General features: G+C 34.4%; 1 long non-coding RNA gene across 1 annotated transcript; it reads right to left on the reverse strand.

The window, feature by feature from the left end:
• Nucleotides 1-13,419: 13,419 nt before the first annotated feature.
• Nucleotides 13,420-18,847, reverse strand: LOC309612121. Its single transcript, XR_014234950.1, has 2 exons — nt 18,788-18,847; nt 13,420-18,459 (listed from the first exon to the last, which is right to left on the reverse strand). It is a non-coding gene; the product is annotated as an uncharacterized lncRNA (long non-coding RNA).
• Nucleotides 18,848-21,878: the final 3,031 nt, after the last annotated feature.

The following is a 21,878-nucleotide window of genomic DNA, read 5'->3' on the forward strand; positions in this document are numbered from 1 at the left end:
ACCACATCTTCCAACAGTGTCTTCTCTTGAACTCTTTAGGCCGTATCTCTCAATTCCTAGAATGTGAACTTTTTCTCTGTTGACCTTAACCTTGCCTTCCACACACCTGCCCCCAGCAAGAAGAATAGGCGAGGAGACTGTAGGCAGAGCAAACAGGGCTGTTCTTTTTCACATCGCTCATCCAGCATGGCTAAAACTGGCCATTGACATGTGGCTCTAGGTCTATCACCCTTAGAATGTGAAGAGCAAATAGTTCTGGAGAAAGGAGACATTCTCTTATTCTATAAAGCATGCCAATGCATATCAATTTTCTTAACTCAGCAAGTCCTAAGCATGGAGAATCATGAAAATATTCACATTATTTTGACACTCTTTTCTCCTTATGTAAGTCAAATTACTCATGTTAGATCTTTTACCACATTGCATATGTGTTTTCTGTATTATATGTCATTTTATACCATTTTCTTCCTCTTGTTTGGGTCCTGATTTTTTAACCTATTTTTAGCTGAAAAATGTTCTTTTCATCTGTGTCTAATATTTTGTTAAACTCATTATTTAAGTTTTTAGTTTCAGTCATTTTTTATTTACTTCTATAATATTCATTTGCTTTTAAAAAATTATTTCCAATTCTTTTTTGAATTTTGGAATATTGTAATTTAATTATTTAAAAATACAAATTATAGTTATTATAAAGTCTGTGTCTGCTAACTGCAGTATCTGGATATTATGTAGATCTATTTCTTTTTAAAAAATTTTTCTTAGTACTCTGACATTTGATTCCCTTCTTCTGTAAAAGCTTTTTTTATAATTGAGTGTCAGATATCATATATAAAAAATTATAAAAATTACTGGAAACTTTGGATAGTGCTTTGTTCTTCCACAGTGAAATTACTGCGTATTTGTTTAGTTTAGTTTAGTTTAGTTTTTTGTTTTTTGGGCAACTCGTTTAAGACTCATTGACTTTATCCTATCACAGGTTGAAATTATTTGAAGTTAGATTTAAGTCCTTGAGAGACTGGTCAATTATTGGTTTACTTTGTCGCCTAAAGTATGTCTCTTTGGGGTTATAAGCCAAAGCCTGACTTTTTAAAAATCAGGTCATCTGTTCCTTGTAAGTCTCTGGCCTTCAATTTCTCACCCTGCCCCCAAATTTTGTGAGGCTGGAGAAGATACTGTCGACTTCCTCGTCAAAATTGTCAGCTTCCTCATGAGATTCTATGGGATTCCATTGATTTGTGAGTTGAATGGTTTGAAACAAGTAATTCAGCCATTAGTACATCGTAACTGTCAGACTGCTCTGAATTTGATGCAAATAATTTCTATATTTTTCTAATTCAACCTGAAATAATATTATCAACTAAATCAATAATATTCAGCCATACATATAATAAGCACCCTGGGAACACATTATTTACCAAATATGAAACTGTGCAATGTGACACAAAATGATGGAAATGACAGAGCCTGTCAAAAATCTTCAGCAACATATTGAGAAGGTTTAAAATTAGCATTTAGATTTAAGTAAATGTTAGTAAAGGATAAAAGCAAATATTCAAGTTTGAACTACCTTCACATTCACCCGAGATGTATGGAATGACTCTTCAAATCCATTGTAGACACTTTTTAATAATATTCATAAAAATTTGTGATGCAGAATAGTTTTTTTTTTTTTTTTTTACTTTACAACAAGAGGATTAAGACTCAGAGATATAAAGTTTCTTACTTAGTATCACACAGCTTGAAGGTGTCGGAGCAAGGATTTCAACCCGTATTGTATATGTGCAGTGTGTGCTCCTGAAACCCTAGTGTTCTTTCCATTCACTATGCTGCTTCATTGGGGCACATACATTCAGAAGAAGTGCATATTTAATCTCTATTTGGGTTTGAATTAAGTAATATATTTGTCACGTGGCACTATTTAGGACAGAATATAAGTAAACATGCAGAACAAATCTTTATTTTCCTCAAGTAGTCAAAATCTTTCAGTATAAATTAAAAGATTAGCTTAGGTTCTCCCACTGCTCTTAGGTCATAATGAATTTCTTCTTCTACTTCTATATTTTCATATAGGTCATGTATTAAGTGATTTCTTTCCTGTGTTGCCTCTGACTCAGTGAGCATCATGTGGCTTTTGAGTCAACTCAAACTTATGTTTAAAATCAATTTCTTTTGTTCACAGTTATCAAGTCAGAAAAAGGCTTTTTCTCTGACTTTAGGCAGAGAGACACTAGATTTTCAAAACAGAATCTAAATTTATCCTGAAGAATTTGTATAAATTGAAATTGCTTAAAAGTCTCAGTAATTTTGCAAATCAGGCAGGAAGGCATCCAAAGTCTATTACAAATGCTTGTGTATGTCTATCTAGCGAAAGTGGCAGGTGCAAAGGATCAGATTGTGAATCTATGGATTTAAATTTAGAATCTATTTTTTTAAACCATGCCTTGAAAAGAGAGGAATTCACAAGGGCTGTTATAACAATAGCTATTTGTTCTCACTATTAAGTTGTGTTTTTGGCTAGATTTTTCTCTCAACACTTAATTTTAATTCTATGGAATTAAATTGTTTTACAAATCGGAAACATACCAATTTCTTATATATTTGCACAATGCTATTCCTTACTCTTTACTTTAGCATAGTCATTTGGCAGAAATTTATAGATATTTTATTTAATTTTAATATTTTAGTTTTTTTAAAAACCCTCTTGTTTTCAGTTCAACCCAAATGATATGTAAATAAAAAGAGAAATAAAGTTAGAAATATGGATTAGATGCAGAGTCCAGAGGGCACTGAGTACTGGCTAAGGAATTCAGACATTCTTAAATAAGCAATGGTGAGTCCATGAACATAACTAAATACTGGAAGAAGATAATCCAAAATGTGCTTTATAAATAACAATCTGGCTATCACGCATTCAGCCCACTGGGATGGGCCTATTAGGCACATGACCATGCCAGTAAGAAGAACTTTTAAGATTCTGCAGGTAATAATTTGTAAGTGCCTGTATTAAGGAAGTGATTATAGTAAGAATATTAAGCAGATACTTTTAAGGTATCAGAGAACCAGAATTGACAGGATCAGGACATAATGCAATGAACTGTGAATGAAGTGGGAGATTGATCATGAGACCATTTTATTTTTTTAATATCTAGGTGAGTAAGAGGATGGTAATAACATTTACAAATATAAAAATGCATATATTTTCTAATTTAGACTTTGGACCTAGAAAACAATTAAGAAATGATGTGCAGATTTTGTTCACCTGAATATAGGATGGAAGTTTTAGGGCGAGGTCAGAGCTAGAGTTTTAGATCCAAGTGTTATTTACTAAATTTGGTTGACACCCATGAGCTTTAATGATCTTTCCAAATAAAAACTACTAACAGTAAGTCAATGTTTCCTAATATTTCCCCATCAATATAGTAATTATTAATAAACATGACCCAGAGAGAACTTTCTGGAGGTCATCTTAAGGAAATATAAACTAGAATATTTTATTATGTGAAAAATGGTATGTGAGGGATTGTATTAAAAGAACTATAAAACCTTATTCTTTTCAACCTATGGGAATCTAAGCTTTTATGAAAGGCAGCTTCATGTATTACACTGTACATCACTGTCCTCTCACAGATACACTTACCATCACCACCATCGCTTTAGTCATGTCGGTCATAGATTCAGGCAGATCCTTATTAGACTATTCTTGACCAAATAAGTGTTTTTTAACTCTGTGATTCAGCATCATCCACTTGAACTGGGGTTCCTCTGCTAGTTCAATCATGCCTACCCCAGCCCATTGACTTTGCAAGTTCTTAAACAAAATTCTCTTTGTCTCCTGGTATTCTGGTTTTTATGGGGGGGAGGCGGGGCGGGGTTTGAAACTTATACCCTCTAAGTACATTGCATTTCTATTTATTTTTCTTCTTTATCTCTTTGCTATCTTTAAAGCTATGAGAGGAATAGCTTTTATCTAAATTACTCTTTTGTCAGTAATGCTACAAATATTATCAAAACATCGTATATTATAAAAATATTCTTGATCTTATCCAGCCAGTGGGATGGTGGAATAGGAAGTCTCAGAGCTTGTTTCCACACAGAGACACCAAATTAACAACAATATATGGTCAAAAACCCTTTATGAGAAGTCCAGAACCAGTTAGTAAGTTGCAGCACACCAAAGTAAGCTTAAAGCCAAGAACAGCCACGTTGAAACTGGCATTAAAATTTTTCTTTTCACCCACATCAGCCCCTCTTCCAGGCTGGCACAGTTCATGATTGGGAGTAAAAGCCAAACTAGCAGCTTCCCTCTTGGGAGGGAAAAGAACAGTGAAAAGTATGTCCAGTGTTCTGGCCTTTGGGGATGCTGCCTGAGTGCTTAACTTCTGTCTTACCTGATTTGGATTGCTGATTTGGGTACCTGCATTCCTTGGATGGCTGGGGAGCACAGAGAACAAAACAGAGCTCAGTGGCTTGTTGGCAGCACCAGAGAATCTGCAGTACCACAGGCAGACTTCAGTGGGAGCAAGAAACTACAGTTGTCCCTTGAACAACTTGGGTTTGAGCAGTGCAAGTCCACTTATATGTGGATTTTTTCAACAAACACATACAGTATTGTGATTGGTTGAATTCATGGCTACAGAACTTCACATACAGAGGGCCGACTATAGGGCATGAGCATCCACAAATGTTGGTATCCTTGGCAGATCCTGGAACCAATCCTCTGTGGATACCAAGAAATGACAGATGGCTGTACAAGTTTCTGAAAAAGAAACTGGCAAACCTCTCCAATTGTGGAATTACATGTATAAGCCCAGAAAAGACATTTTCCCATAAAAAGGTTTGATTGGTGATCTATAGATGGACTGATTGGTGAAGGTCTTCCCCTGTATAGAGATAATCCTTCAAGACTGGGAGAAGACAGAGAGCTTATTTAAAAAAATTATGGCCCCAAACTTCTTAAATCTGAGGAAGGGATTCAAATTCAAGAAACTCAAAGCATTCCACTTATGATGAATTCAGAAATATCCACACTGAGACACATTATCATGAAACTGTCAAAAATCAAGACAAAAAGAGACTCTTGGAAACGTCAAGTGAAAAAAGACTTGTCATATACAAGGGGGCTCCCATAAGATTATCAGTTGATTTCTCAGAAGAAACATTATACACAAGAAGGAATAATATAGAAGAGATGGATACATTTGTAGAAACATACATCCTATCAGGACTAAACCATGAAGAAATTAAAAAAAAAAATCAGAACAGACCTATAACTAATAAGGAGATTGAATCAATAATAAAAAAATTCTTCTAACAAAGAAAAGCCAAGGAACAGATGGCTGCATTGGAGAATGCTACCAAACATTTAATAAAGAATGACACTAATCCTTCTCAATCTCTTCCAAAATTTTGAAGAGAGAATATTTCCAAAGTATTCCAGAAAGCCAGGATTATTCTGAAACAAAAATAAGACAACACTACTACAAGTAATGAAAACTATAGACTAATATCTATAATGATATTAATGCAAAAGTCGTCAACAAAATAGAGGCAAACTGAATTCAACAACACATAACAAGGATATCATTATAACCAAGTGAGATACATTCCTGGAATACAAGATGGTTCAACATATGAAAATCAGTCAATACAATACACCACTTTAACATTATGATGGACGAAAACCACATGATCATTTCAATTGATGCAGAAAAAGCATTTGGCAAAATTCAAGACACTTTTATGATAAAAACACTGAATAAACTAGGACTAGAAGAAAATTACCTCAATATAATAAAGTCCAAATAAAAAATAAAGTTTTATGTAATAAAGTTATAATAAAATAATATATGAGAAGTCCAGAGCTAATATCATACTCAATGGTGAAAAGCTGTGAGATATTTTTTGAAGATCAGTAACAAGGCAAGGATACCTACACACATCACTTGTATTCAACACAGTACTGGAAGTCCTAGCCAGAACAGTCAGATTAGAAAAAGAAACAAACAAAAAATTCCAAAACAGAAAAAAAATTAGGTAAAATCACCTCTGTTCACAGATGTCATTTTCTTACATGTAAAAAACAAACAAAAAAACAAAAAACCTAACGATTCCACAAAAGAACTGTTAGAACTAGTAAGCATATTCAGCAACATACAAAAATTAGTTGTGAATCTGTCATTAACAAAACTACCTCAAAAGGAAATCAAGAAAACGATTCCACTTGCAATATCACCAAAAAAGAATAAAATGCTGAAGAATAAACTTAGTAAAGGAGGCAAAAGACTTGTACACTGAAAACTATAAAACATTGCTGGAAGAACTAAAAGAAATGAACAAATAAATGGAAAGACATCTTGCGTTCGTGGATTGGAAGACTTAATATTGTTAAAATGTCCATAGTACTCAAAGTGATCTACATATTTAGTGCATTCTCCACCAAAATCCCAATGGTATTTTTTTGTAAAAATTTAAAATACCATCTTAAAATTCATGTGGAATCTCAAAGGATCCTGAATAGTCAAAACAATCTTGAGATAGAAAAACAAAGCTGAAGATCTCACACTCCCTGATATCAAAACATATTGCAAAGCTGCAGTAATAAAAAGAGTACTAACATAAAGACAGACATGTTGACTGAAAGAAAAGAATAGATAGCTCAGAGATAAACTCTTATGTATACAGTTAAATGATGAGAAGAGTGCCAAGGCTACATGATGGAGAAAAGGTAGTCTCTTCAACAAAGGGTGTTGGAAAACTGGATGTCCACATGCAAAAGAATGAAGTTGGATCCTTACCTTACACCGTATACAAAAAAGAACTCAAAATGGATTAAATGTAATACCTAAATGAAAGATACAAAACTATAAAACTCCTAGAAGAAAATATAGTGGAAAAGCCTCATGACTTTGGATTTGGTAATGATTTCTTGGATATGACACCAAAAGTACAGGCAACAAAAGCAAAAATAGACAAATGATACAACACCAAACTTAAAAATTTCTGCACACAAAGAAAGAAATCAAGAGTGAAAAGTTAACCTACAGAATGGGAGAAAATATTTCCAAACCATATATCTGATAAGGAGTTAATATCCAGAATATATAAAGAACTCCTGCAAGTCAACAACAGCAATAACAAAATCCGATTAAAATATAGACAAAGGACTTGAATAGACATTTCTCCAAAGATGATATATAGATGGCCAACAAACATATGAAAAGATGCTCAACATCACTAATCATCAGGAATATGTAAATCTAAACAATGATATATCATCTCATATTCATTAGGATACTCAATTTCAAATAAACAGAAAATCACAAGTGTTGGCTAGAATATAAGGAAATTGGAATCCTCTGCACTGTTGGTGGGAATATAAAATGTACAGTGACTATGGAAAACATTATGGAGGTTCCTCAAAAAATTAAAACTACCATGTAATCCAGCAATCCCACTTATGGATCTGTATCCAAAAATGTTGAAAACAGGATCTGGAAAAGATATTTGCACACCATGTTATTGCAGCAGTATTCCCAAGAGTCAAGAGATGGAAGCAACATAAATGACCATTGATGGATGAATGGATAAAGAAAATGTAGTATATACATGCAGTGGAATATTATTCAACCTTAAAAAGGAAATCAATTCTGTCATATGCTACAACATGGCTAAACCTTTAGGACATTTGCTAAGTGAAATAAGACACTCACAAAAAGACAAATTCTGCATGATTCCACCTATAAAATGTACCTATAATATTCAAACTCTTGAAAACTGAAAGTAGAATGGTAGTTACCAAGGCTGTGGGGAGGAAGAAAAAGGAAGTTGTTGTTCTAAGGGCATAGAGTTCCAGTTTTGCAGGGTATAAAATTTCTAGAAATTTGTTTCACAGCAATGTGCATATAGTTAATATTACTGTTCTGTACACTTAAAAACTGTTAGCCTGGTACATTTTGTGTTATGTGGTTTTGGCCACAATAAAAAATTACTTTCCATAGATATGCTTTATCACCATAATAATGTATCAGATAGCTAAAAAAAAAACCTTATCTGTATTTACTCTTCTGTTTATTATATTACTATCTGATTTCCATGGTAGCCTAATCTTCACATTTACAAATTGTTTTATTATATATTTTGTCTATAATTTTAATATTATTTGAAACTCATTTTCAGAGAGCATTTATTTTTAAAAAAGGGTAAAATAAGTGAGCTTAACCAGGATTCTACTTATCCTTTAATAACTCACAAAAATTCCTCAATAATACTCATTATTTATTTATGTTTGCCATTTTTGTCTACCAATATGAGCTTTTGATACTAATAAATCAAACATTTTGGATGATGAATTTCAATTTTCTTCTGATTCTGAATACTAATAGATAGTTATTTAGGATATTAAATGTTTTGTTTCACAGATGTTTTGAACTATCTGCTTTCTACATTCAGCAATCATTAACTACTCAGATACTTCATTTTAATTTCATTTAATTTCATTCTAAAATGTAATGAACATATATATAAACAGCTTGCTTGAAGATATATATTATATGTTTTATATATATATATGTTTATATTTTGCATACATATGTTTTTCTTGTGACAACTGAAGTAGTTTTTTAATTTATTTAGGTTTCATCTAATATAATTTAGATAAAAAGAAATTTTAAATGAATACTCTTCTCTCTTCTTTTTTCAAGTACTTTCCTGTTTTGTAAATTAACCTATACTTACTATAAATTGTCCCAATATAGCATTGCTCATTTTAAGTTCTTATCTCCATGCCATTTCTTATACAAGGCATTCTTCTTGGAATTATCTTTACTTCCCTTTTCAACAAGTTTCTTCCAAAGCTTTTAAAATAGTTCTAACCAACATCCCCTGTAAAATCCTCCTTGGTGGCTAATCACCACGTTGATTTAGTTGGTTCTTGTTTGCTTTCATAGCACAATTCATCACACAAAGAAGGTAACCAAAAATGCTTTTAGAATTTCAATTAATGATTTTGATTTACATGAATAAATTTGCCAGTTTTATATATTTTGAAAGTTCTGTACATGGTTACGTCTTACATGAAGAGTAAAAGAATTTTGTCACTAATTACAAGTGGGATTTACCAGAAGTTTCTTATGTAGGGATGATTAAATCAGATGATTATATATATTAATTATTATCAATAAGCTTCAGTTTCATTTATTACATATGACTTGAGGGTCTGTTATGATTCTGAAAAGTCTGTGTAGGGATTAAAAGTCTATGTTCTTATCTGGATGCTTTGGAGTCAAATCAGTCTTAATCTGGCTTTGGAGTCAAATTGGCCTTGATGTGATTTGGGGGAAATTACTTAAACTTTTGTGGCTCAAGATTTGTAATAGAAGGATTACTGTTAAGGGACATTTTTTTTATAAAAGATTACTTTTCTTTAATGTCCTCTAGTCTCTGAGTTCTTACAACTCAAAGATTATGTCTTAAAATTTCAATCTGTGTCCCAGTGCAGTATCTGACACCTAGCAAGCACTTACCATGTGAGATGAACAGATGCGTAATGAAATTATTAATGCTAGTGAGGAGGAAGAATATAATTCTTGGGGCTGATACTATCAAGGAAGAATTCCCAGAAGAGATGAAAATTGATCTTTACAGTGAAGGGCATGTGGGACAGAAAAAAAGGAAAGAATATCCGAGTTGTGCATCTAAGCCAAAAGTATATTTTCATGGTAATCACGTGAAAACATTTTCCAAATGTCAAAGCCCATAAAATATTTATTAATAAAGGTGTTTGCAACAAATTTTCCTAAACATCTCAAATCTATGCTGTATTTATGTTTGCTAGTCTAACGAATAGAAGTACTTTACATTTCTGATCAGCTTGCCTGCAACGCTGGAATTTGAAATAGTTGAAATTTAATTGCTTAAAAAATACTCTCTGCTTCTTCTCTTGCCCCTTTATTTTTCTCTCCCTTTTCCAGTCAGTTTGAAGGGGCGGGGGGGGGGGGGAAGAAAGACACCCCGTAAATCCGTTTGATAGGTTCTTGTGCCCTCTTGTGGCAAATCCATTTTGCAGCATAAATGCTGCCCAATCAGGCAGGAGTCATCAAATTGCTGACCAGCCCCTCCTGCCTCCCACTGGAAACGCTCTTGTAGGCTCCACACAGAGAGTAGGCACTAACACATCGGAAACAATGGCCGCGTCGTAAGTAATTTGGTGAAACTGAGAAGAGTTCAGTTGTATCTGTACTTTTAAAAAAGCATTTTGTTTTCAGAAGCAGTATGACCTTGGGCTAGCCACTCAGTTGCACTGAGGTTCATTGCCCTCATTTTTAAAATGGAGATATTTCTATGTCGAAACAATTTCACAGGAATGCAGAATAAATTAATGTATATTAAAGTGTTTCATTCTCTAAGTGAGCAAAATAAAAGGGTTTATATCATTATTACACTTTTATGGCATATAGTTCAAATAAGATGTATTTAAATAAATTTATTCAGTAGGATAACTTTTTATTTTGACTAAAAATCTTGATGACTAGGTCTGGCCTGGTATGAAAAATATTAAATTCAGGAAAATAAACAACTGTATTCTGTATAAAATTATCTACCTAATTACTCACTATATATATATATATATATATATATATATATATATCTCCCCCAAATACAAAAATATTTTTAATTCAGAGAGGACAGAGTCATTTGCAAAAAAATCAAGTCAATTATTAGACATGTATCTATTCATTCATTCATCAGATAGTTAAAAATAATCTACATTATGCCAGTATTAGCTTAAGACTAGGAAAAATATGGTGAGTTCCCACATGGAGCTAATGTTCTAGGAAATAAACACAAACTAAATAATCATATCATAAATGTAAAAATAGAACTGTGATGATACCAGAAAATGAAATATGCAGGTATGAGGATGTTTAATTGGGGAAATTATATTACCTAGGAAAATAATGCCTGGGCTGAAATCTAAAGGAATAACAAGCATTATAGGGGCAGAGGGTGAAGGGTGGGTTTGGGAGAAAGAAATATTACAAGCAAAAGCAGTGTCTGGAAGACAGAAAGACACTGAAAAAAATGAAAAATGTCAGAAAGCAAGAGAAAATACGGTTTTTGAAAAGGCAGGAAAACTGAGTAGGCATCATGAGCATTGTGGCCCTATGAATGACATTCATTCTTTACTTTCAGAGTTGCCCATTTTAAAACTGCAGTTGTACAGTTTTTTTTTTTCCAGGAATTTTGTAACTTAAAAACAACTTTAAAAAGCAGATGGAAAACAGAGGTCACTCCAAACCTGGCACTCCGCTCCAGCACGCATACATACAAAGGTACACGCTGACAAGCACACAGAAAGTTTAAAAGGAAGTTAACTATAAAATTCCTTTGGTATTTAATGAATGATAAAATTTATTAATTGATAAACAGATAAATTTATGATACTGGTTGCATGCTCTATAACATATGTTTATCAATATCTATATGCATATGATTTTTGTATGCTTCTTCTTTTGGCTCCTTCTTTGGCCTAATTCTTCTTTTGTGTAGGCAACTTTTGACATGGCTCCCAGTGAGTCTTAATTCTTAGTGGTCCTGCCCTTGATTATTTCCCTCCCCTTGTGGTTGAGTTGGATCTAGTTAGTGGGATGCTTTTAACAAATAGAATTCAGCCTAAATGACAGAATGACTCTTTGTGGCTAGGCTTCCAAAGACAGTGATTTCATCTTGCAGCATTCTCTACTGGCTCTTCTCACACAATGGCTCTGACGGAGAGGGTAACTGAGGGCAAGGGACTGAGGGCAGATTCTGGCCAATGGCCAGTGGTAACGGAGGCCCTCAGGCTCACAGCCCTAACGGAATTGAATCCTGGCCACCACCGCTGAGGGAGCTTGGACGCAGATTCTGCGTGAGCTGATCCTGCACCCCTGGAAAGATGACTTTGTCCCCAGTCAGCATCTTGATTGAAGCCTTGTGAGTGAGGTGACCATTCATCCTGGTCTGCCTGGGAACAAGAGACTTCCTGGGATGCGGAACTTTCAGTTTTAAGACCAGGAAGGTCCTGGGCAAACTGGGATGAGTTGGTCACCCTGCATGTAAGAGACTCTGAGCCAGAAGATCCACAGAAGTTGAGATAATAAATGTAACTTGTTTTAAGGCAGTAAATTTGGGGGGTAATTTGTCATGCAGCAGTGGAAAACTAATACACTTATATTCAGGATTCAATTCGGGTATCAATTCTCAAAGAAAATCTCTGAGTCTCGGGTGTGTACCTAGAGGCCCCTCCTCAAATCCTCTACAGTATTCTGTACTTTTCCCTATGAGAGCATCTGAAATGCTGTCTTGTCTTGGTCCACTTGGTTTTTCTTTCAGTTCTGCTAGACTACAGGCACTCTGTTAGTATGGCCCATGTTAACTTTCCAAGGAAACCTCAGTAATGTTACAGAATAGATATCACAAGCTGAAACAGTGATGTGTATGTCCCCTGGCTGGCTCTTCAGTATACTGGAAAAGATGTCATTACTTGAGGAGACAATACTTCATGAGTTTAAAAAATACTTTATTTAGTTCAATTAAATTTTCATCTTCTGTGAGCAGCATTAGATTTCTTGTATATTTTTCATATTATAAAAAAAGTTTTTTAAACTTACTACTTTTTTTTTGTAAAACCAAAGCTATTTTCACAAATCTAACCCCCTCACTATATGATTAAAGATGATTAAGAAGTAAAAGGATTTTGATTTTGTGGCCAAGATACTTTAGAATAAATTGAAGTCTGTTGAAGTAATAAGAAACATAATAGTTCTGATTACATTCACATAGAAATACCTTAAAACTCAGTTTTTATTTCACTAAGAAGCATGGATAGCAGTCCTTGTATAACGATGATTAGGTAATGGAAACAGAAATGACAAAATGGTAAAACTTTGTAAAAAATCGACTTTGTCTATCATTAGTGAATAGACTTGCCAGACATCAGGAAAAAAAGAGTTTGTAACAGACAATATTAAATCTTATTAATTTAATTAACTAAAACACAGAGCTATATGATTATCATTCAGTTCAGTCTCCGTGGGCCACTTTTCTTTTGTTTATTCTATGGCTGTAGTTTGAGCTCCAGGCAATTGCCCTTTAAATGTGAGCACTAGGTATGTCTTAGCACAAGACTGAAGAGCATGGCTACAAAATGCACTAGTGCAATATTTCTGCAAACCAAAACTGCATCTTAATTTTTTGATCCTTCTAAAGATGTTTTTATAATATAATATGGGTCAATTATTACAGTCCTTCTAAATGTAGTCTAATGATTTCTTATTTTTAAAGTGCACTTTCTCCAATTCCGAAGCAAACATGTATCAACCAAGTTTGCTAATATAGGACTCTACCCACCCACAAATGTCACCCCCACTGTGATTGTCAGGCTTTACTTGTTCAGTGGGAGCTATCTTCTGCTCTTTCTGGAGTGAACAGGTAAAAGAGAAAAGATTTTCTTTTTAATTACTAAAACACAGACTGCAAATAAAAGTGTTCCTAATGGCAGTGTCATAAGTGTTGGAGGAGACAGGTCTCACACAGGATGCAGCAAATAAGGACAAAGAAAACGTAAATTCTTGCCTCAGAAAATTTATGGGAAGAAGCTACTACATAAAGTGAGGTGTTGGATTCAATGATTTGTTTATATGTAAGTAGTCCAAAACTTTTGAGCTCTCTAGAACATAAAACAAAGAATATTCAACACTTACTGCTTTTTAAGGGCCAAATATTTTTGTGTTTAGCATATCAAATATGAACACTTTAGATGTTCATATTACAGTTTATTTGCAAACTTTCATTGAAAATAATTTGCTTAACAGTGTAAATACTTTTATTGGTTATTTGATACATGTTACAAGTGATGTGCAAGATAAGGATTTATTTTATTGCTTGTAAAACATTAGTATTTCTAGTTCTAATTTGAAAAGTTGAATGATGCTTCTGAAACTTCATCTGTTATTCTGACCTTTTTTACTTTTCTATAGAATTTGCAGTCCTTACCTCATACAATCTATGAAAAATACCAGGAGATTATCCATAAATAAGGCTGTGAAATTTACTCATTTCTGAAAAGGCTATGTGCAATCTTGCTTATAGATTTATTCTTGCTTCAGAGAGAGCTATTAGTTTCCTTGTGTCAAAGTGAACTATGTTTTAGTACACAAATCAGAACATATGTTTTCTATGGTATCTTCTATTTGATTAGCAGTTAATCATCAAAGATAACATGCAAGTTAGAATACACAGTATTTAGAAAGCTAGACACTTAATCTCTCTAACAGATTGTATTACATATTCCAAGTCTCATGGCCCACCATTATAAAAGAAGTTATATCTGGAATGTTTCAATAACATCTAAATTGTGCATGCTCAACCCAGGGCTAATTAGGCAGAACTAGATCTTACTTATTTTTAGTTTCCCTTCTATGTCTTGTATTTAATGAAGTTTTTACCACATATTCTTCAATTGAATCAATTAAGCCCCCTAGAAAGTATTGTCAAAAACGTGAGTTAATTTTATATTCATACTTTTATTAAAGGAAGCTAGATTTTATATAATTAAAGAAGATTCTAAACACTAAAAGCAGTTATCAACATAAGATCAACACAAGAGATTGGGTTCATGCTAAGAAAAGCAAGAAATTTGAAATTGAGACACATGCATGAAATATTCACACATTATTATTAGCTCATGTTGTTAATGAGATAAATATCATTCTGAAAAGAAAAGGTTAGTTGTGACAATAGAAAAGATGTGTCATGCCACTTCTCACTATGTACCCATGATAAGGCTGAACTGTTAAGTTTGTTTTACTTCTTAAATTCCATATCAAGAAAGGTGTGTCCTTACTCCTCTCACAAAATATACAAATTCTGCCCATAGCCCAAGTTCTAGTTTAAAGGCTATTTGCATCATAGACGTTTCTTGGTAGCTACTGTATCCTGGATGCTTATAGGACTCATTACTCTGTTATTTCTTACTGTTCATTTCAGTTACCTATTGACTTCCCCGTCTATTAAGAAGAGTAATGTTCCAATTCTGGTGTGAAGAAAATTACCTTAACAGCTTGTGTACAATGCAGATTCCTGGTCTGTATGCCTGGAAAATTTTAATTTAGCAGATTTAAGATATTAAGCAGAAGTCTCTACCTCTAAAAAGACCATGTAAACATTATATCAAATTTATCTGTACTTGATTTCATGCACATATTATTTTTCCCATTTCAAACACACTCTGAGGAATTTATTTTCCAGCCCTGGGCCAAAAATCTCATGTCTATTTTTTTCCCAACATTTTGTGATATTGCCTGGCATCTTGGAAGTCCCCCCAAAAATAGTAGTCTACAGTTATTTTATTTCAATCATCATTTGTGCACCATGCAAACTCTTTGCTAAATATTTCATAAGCATTCTGTTTTATGACCATAATCATCTCACTGAATTAAATTTAATTCTGTAATTATGTGGGTTTAAATCTTATAACAAGTCTTTAAGTCTTTATTCCCACATGCTGTGTTCTTGACTTTCATTTGTATATTGTTTAATAGGATTATGTTTTCAAGACAATGTTTTGGTAAAGCTACTTGTATAATAAAACTCCTGAGACCTGATAAATGTAACAATGTTTTTTTCTTGCCTTTACTCATTAAAACATGATGGAATACAGAAATTTAAGGTCACATACCTTATTCCCCTCACAATGTTCTAGATATTTATTGTCTCTGATATTGTTCTGTTAATTATGAGTAATGCCAGAAGCCAGTTATTGTTCTCCTTTTAAATGAATTGCAACATTTCTTAGAGTATAAAATTTTGCACTTTTTTACTATGAAGTTCAATTGACTACATCTCTATATATATTTACATATATATCAACATATAGTTGTGGTTGTTAATTTCATTTTCTTGGAATACAGTGAGACTCCCTGTCTGCTCATCTATGGCTTCATCTCAGTAACATTTTCTTTCATATTTGATATTATCTTAATGTATCATTTGATACCTTGTCTTAAATTCACACTAATCAAGGCTCAGTAAATATTCTATTGTCTATCATCCATTTCTCTCATTTTTCATCTAGTTATTCTGGCCTTTTCATATGCATTTCCTTTGTAACTGGTGTGGTTTTCACAAGCCTCTCTCACAGGTTATTTCTTTTACATTGTTTACAGCATCACTTTGATTCGGTTAATCAGAGTTCAGCAATAGCATTAAATTCTATCTTTATTTATATACTTAGCTCCATCATCTCCTTTTTTTCTTTTTGCCTCATGTTGTTTTCTTCATTCATTCTTAATCAAATATTTTATTGTGTCCATCTCTTTAATTTTCCTGAAATGGAAAGTAGTTATATTTTAAATAATTTCTATATTACCTAAGATAAATAGATATAATTCTTAAGTGAGTTTCTCAGTATTTGGAACGCTGTGCTTTGAGTTTTTTTAAAAAAATCATTCATTAATCCATGTGTTTTTTTTTTTGAGAGTGTGCCTACATGCCTTTGTGTGTCCCTGAGGTTTGTATTTTTAAAATCTGTTTTGGATGGGTACAATTCTGTGTACCTTTGGCTTTCTACTTGATAAAGCAATACATAGATTGTGGAATCTCCATGATTTTACTCCATTTTTACCTGAACAGTTTAGACATTTATTTGTTCTTTAACTTTGAGTTGCAAGGCTGAATGTAAATTTTTATGCTGTTTTTAGATCTTCAACTGTGGGAAAGGAATGTAACTCTGGACATCCACAACCTGAAACTTTGAACACCTGCTTTTTTTTTTTGAACCTCTCAACATGTGCTCACCCTAAACTTGCCAGGGCAATTTTTATACGTAGTGGTAAAGGAGAGGTTCCTTTCTTAATTTAGTCTTATGTGCTTTGCTTTGAGGAGCTTTGGATTCCATGGTAAGAAGTCAGTTTTTTTGGCCAGCACACTATTACACATGTACAATTCATTTTTATTAGCAGCTACAAACTTGGTTCTATTGCTGCTGTAGACATATATTTGGCCTTATTCTTTCCAATTCGGAGATTGATTTTGCCAAAAGAAGAATGGCTTACAAACATGGAATGTTACCTTTTGTCTTGCCTTTATTGTTTTCCCTTATGAACAAAATGAGCCTTATGTGTTGTCTCCAAATCCAAATTATCCAGTTTGGGGGTTCTTATTAAGGCCCTTATGAATTCTTCTTCTTACCTCCTGTGTACAATGGCATATAAATTTCTGTGTCCTTGTTGTCTTCCCCAAATTGTACTGTGTTTTGGGATTACTCCTTAAAATCTGCGATATGAAATTCTGCAACCTCCCACACTTTTAGTGCAGTTTAAAGTTTACTTGTCCAACTTATTATTTTTTGTTTGTTTGTTTAATTATTATTTATTTACTTATTTATTTATTTGGCTGTGTTGGGTCTTCAGTTCTGTGCGAGGGCTTCCTCTAGTTGTGGCAAGCGGGGGCCACTCTTCATTGCGGTGCGCGGGCCTCTCACTATCGCGGCCTCTCTTGCTGCGGAGCACAGGCTCCAGACGCACAGGCTCAGTAGTTGTGGCTCACGGGCCTAGTAGCTCTGCGGCATGTGGGATCTTCCCAGACCAGGGCTCGAACCCATGTCTCCTGCATTAGCAGGCAGATTCTCAACCACTGCGCCACCAGGGAAGCCCTGTCCAACTTATTTTTTATTGTTGTGTGTTTATGTCAGTGTATTTCAGGGGAAGAATTTGGTAAACGTGAACCTAACGCAACACCTAACACAGAAATTTTGAAAGCAAAACACTAACATTCTTCACAAAATATACAAATAGACAAAAAGAAAGTTAGTTACAAAGTACTTCAATACAGTATCTTTGATTTATTTATAAAATTATTGAGTTTCATATCTATGCATGTAAAACATGTCAAATACTGTGCAAATACATTTATGTTATTTATTTCACATAAATATGTGAAATATGTGTTATTCATTCTGTTTTATGTACGAATTAACTAAAGTGTCAGGACAAACAAGATAAAGAAAATTGCCCAAAGTCACGTTGTTTTAAGTAGAAAACCAAGGATTAAAGCCCAGGTGTCAAATTCATAATGTCTCTGTTTTTTCTATTTTATTGTAACTTTTTTTTTTAACATCCTTATTGGAGTATAATTGCTTTAAAACGGTATGTTAGTTTCTGCTTTATAACAAAGTGAATCAGTTATACATATACATATGTCCCCATATCTCTTCCCTCTTAGGTCTCCCTCCCTCCCACCCTCCCTATCCCACCCGTCTAGGTGGTCAAAAAACACCAAGCTGATCTCCCTGTGCTATGCGGCTGCTTCCCACTAGCTACCTATTTTACGTTTGGTAGTGTATATATGTCCATGCCACTCTCTCACTTTGTCCCAGCTTGCCCTTCACCCTCCCCGTGTCCTCAAGTCCATTCTCTAGTAGACCTGTGTCTTTTTTTTTTTTTTTTAAACTTTTATTTATTATTTATTTATTATGTTTATTTTTGGCTGTGTTGGGTCTTCGTTTCTGTGTGAGGGCTTTCTCCAGTTGCGGCGAGTGGGGGCCACTCTTCATCGCGGTGCGCGGGCCTGTCACTATCGCGGCCTCTCTTGTTGCGGAGCAGAGGCTCCAGCCGCTCAGGCTCAGTAGTTGTGGCTCACGGGCCCAGTTGCTCCGCGGCATGTGGGATCTTCCCAGACCAGGGCTCGAACCCGTGTCCCCTGCATTGGCAGGCAGATTCTCAACCACTGCGCCACCAGGGAAGCCCAAGACCTGTGTCTTTATTCCCGTCTTGCCCCTAGGTTCATCATGACCTTTTTTTTTTTCTTTTTTTTAGCTCAAGATATATGTGTTAGCATACGTATTTGTTTTGCTCTTTCTGACTTACTTCACTCTGTATGACAGTCTCTAGGTCCATCCACCTCACTACAAACATCTCAAGTTCGTTTCTTTTTATGGCTGAGTAATATTCCATTGTACATATATGCCACATCTTCTTTATCCATTCATCTGTCGATGGACACTTAGGTTGCTTCCATGTGCTGGCTATTGTAAACAGTGCGGCAGTGAACATTGTGGTACATGACTCTTTTTGAATTATGGTTTTCTCAGGGTGTATGCCCAGTAGTGGGATTGCTGGGTCGTATAGCAGTTCTATTTTTAGTGTTTTAAGGAATCTCCATACTATTCTCCATAGTGGCTGTATCAATTTACATTCCCACCAACAGTGCAAGAGGGTTCCCTTTTCTCCACACCCTCTCCAGCATTTATTGTTTGTAGATTTTTTGATGATGGCCATTCTGACTGGTGTGAGGTGATATCTCATTGTAGTTTTGATTTGCATTTCTCTAATGATTAATGATGTTGAGCATTCTTTCATGTGTTTGTTGGCAATCTGTATATCTTCTTTGGAGAAATGACTACTTAGGTCTTCTGCCCATTTTTGGATTGGGTTTTTTGTTTTTTTGTTATTGAGCTGCATGAGCTGCTTGTAAATCTTGGAGATTAATCCTTTGTCCGTTGCTTCATTTGCAAATATTTTCTCCCATTGTGAGGGTTGTCTTTTCGTCTTCTTTATGGTTTCCTTTGCTGTGCAAAAGCTTTTAAGTTTCATTAGGTCCCATTTGTTTATTTTTGTTTTTATTTCCATTTCTCTAGGAGGTGGGTCAAAAAGGATCTTGCTGTGATTTATGTCATAGAGTGTTCTGCCTATGTTTTCCTCTAAGAGTCTGATGGTGTCTGGCCTTACATTTAGGTATTTAATCCATTTTGAGTTTATTTTTGTGTATGGTGATAGGGAGTGTTCTAATTTCATTCTTTTACATGTAGCTGTCCAGTTTTCCCAGCACCACTTATTGAAGAGGCTGTCTTTTCTCCACTGTATATTCTTGCCTCCTTTATCATAGATTACTTGACCATAGGTGCGTGGGTTTATCTCTGGGCTTTCTATCCTGTTCCATTGATCTATATTTCTGTTTTTGTGCCAGTACCATACTTTCTTGATTACTGTAGCTTTGTAGTATAGTCTGAAGTCAGGGAACCTGATTCCTCCAGCTCCGTTCTCAAGATTGCTTTGGCTATTTGGGGTCTTTTGTGTTTCCATACAAATTGTGAAATTTTTTGTTCTAGTTCTGTGAGGAATGCCAGTGGTAGTTTGATAGGGATTACATTGAATCTATAGATTGCTTTGTGTAGTACAGTCATTTTCACAATGTTGATTCTTCCAATCCAGGAACATGGTATATCTCTCCATCTATTTGTATCATCTTTAATTTCTTTCATCAGTGTCTTATAATTTTCTGCATACAGGTCTTTTGTCTCCTTAGGTAGGTTTATTTCTAGATATTTTATTCTTTTTGTTGCAGTGGTAAATGAGAGTGTTTTCTTAGCTTCACTTTCAGATTTTTCATCATTAGTGTATAGGAATGCAAAAGATTTCTGTGCATTAATTTTGTATCCTGCTACTTTACCAAATTCATTGATTAGCTCTAGTAGTTTTTCTGATAGCATCTTTAGGATTCTCTATGTATAGTATCATGTCATTTGCAACCAGTGACAGCTTTACTTCTTCTTTTCTGATTTGGATTCCTTTTCTTTCTTTTTCTTCTCTGATTGCTGTGGCTAAAACTTCCAAAACTATGTTGAATAATAGTGGTGAAAGTGGGCAACCTTGTCTTGTTCTTGATCTTAGTGGAAATGGTTTCAGGTTTTCACCATTGAGGACGATGTTGGCTGTGGGTTTGTCATATGTGGCCTTTATTATGTTGAGGAAAGTTCCCTCTATGCCTACTTTCAGGAGGGTTTTTATCATAAATGGTGTTGAATTTTGTCCAAAGCTTTCTCTGCATCTGTTGAGATGATCATATGGTTTTTCTCCTTCAGTTTGTTAATATGGTGTATCACATTGATTGTTTTGCATATATTGAAGAATCCTTGCATTTCTGGGATAAACCCCACTTGATCATGGTGTATGATCCTTTTAATGTGCTGTTGGATTGTTTGCTAGTATTTTGTTGAGGATTTTTGCATCTATGTTCATCAGTGATATTGGCCCGTAGTTTTCTTTCTTTGTGATATTTTTGTCTGGTTTTGGTATCAGGTGGCCTTGTAGAATGAGTTTGGGAGTGTTCCTCCCTCTGTTATATTTTGGAAGAGTTTGAGAAGGATAGTTGTTAGCTCTTCGCTAAATGTTTGATAGAATTCACCTGTGAAGCCATCTGGTCCTTGGCTTTTGCTTGTTGGAAGATTTTTAATCACAGTTTCAATTTCAGTGCTTGTGATTGGTCTGTTCATATTTTCTATTTCTTCCTGGTTCAGTCTCAGAAGGTTGTGCATTTCTAAGAATTTGTCCATTTCTTCCAGGTTGTCCATTTTATTGGCATAGAGTTGCTTGTAGTAATCTCTCATGATCCTTTGTATTTCTGCAGTGTCAGTGGTTACTTCTCCTTTTTCATTTCTAATTCTATTGATTTGAGTCTTCTCCCTTTTTTCTTGATGAGTCTGGCTAATGGTTTATCAATTTTGTTTATCTTCTCAAAGAACCAGCTTTTAGTTTTATTGAGCTTTGCTATCGTTTCCTTCACTTCTTTTTCATTTATTTCTGATCTGATCTTTATGAATTCTTTCCTTCTACTAACTTTGGGGTTTTCTTGTTCTTCTTTCTCTAATTGCTTTAGGTGTAAGGTTAGGTTGTTTATTTGAGATGTTTCTTGTTTCTTAAGATAGGATTGTATTGCTATAAACTTCCCTGTTAGAACTGCTTTTGCTGCATCCCATAGGTTTTGGGTTGTCGTGTTTTCATTATCATTTGTTTCTAGGTATTTTTTGATTTCCTCTTTGATTTCTTCAGTGATCTCTTGGTTAT

Source organism: Balaenoptera borealis (genome assembly GCF_965194805.1).
Source record: "Balaenoptera borealis genome assembly, chromosome: 15".
Lineage (NCBI taxonomy): Eukaryota > Metazoa > Chordata > Mammalia > Artiodactyla > Balaenopteridae > Balaenoptera > Balaenoptera borealis.